This window comes from Penaeus monodon, chromosome 34, assembly GCF_015228065.2.
Source record: "Penaeus monodon isolate SGIC_2016 chromosome 34, NSTDA_Pmon_1, whole genome shotgun sequence".
Lineage (NCBI taxonomy): Eukaryota > Metazoa > Arthropoda > Malacostraca > Decapoda > Penaeidae > Penaeus > Penaeus monodon.
In genome coordinates, this window is record NC_051419.1 from 15,106,292 (window position 1) to 15,106,608 (window position 317).

The following is a 317-nucleotide window of genomic DNA, read 5'->3' on the forward strand; positions in this document are numbered from 1 at the left end:
GTTACATTTCATTATAGTCAAACTTTATTATTCTTTTAAGTTATTAAAGGATCATGAAACACAAATCAGAATAAATACTAATTTTTCTCTTTCTTTTTTTATATAAATCTATGACGTTTTATTATTTTCTTCGACAAAAAGTGGAGCAAACATTTGATGCTAAAAATATAATGAGTTTGTATACATTATCTTCTATTGAATAACGCAATACTCCTGTGTTTCTAACTTTTTTCATGAGGAAAAGCGAGTTTTTATTTTCATTTTTTATTCATCTTATCCTTTTTTCCGGTAGTTACGCTTTTGGATGCTTATTTTTC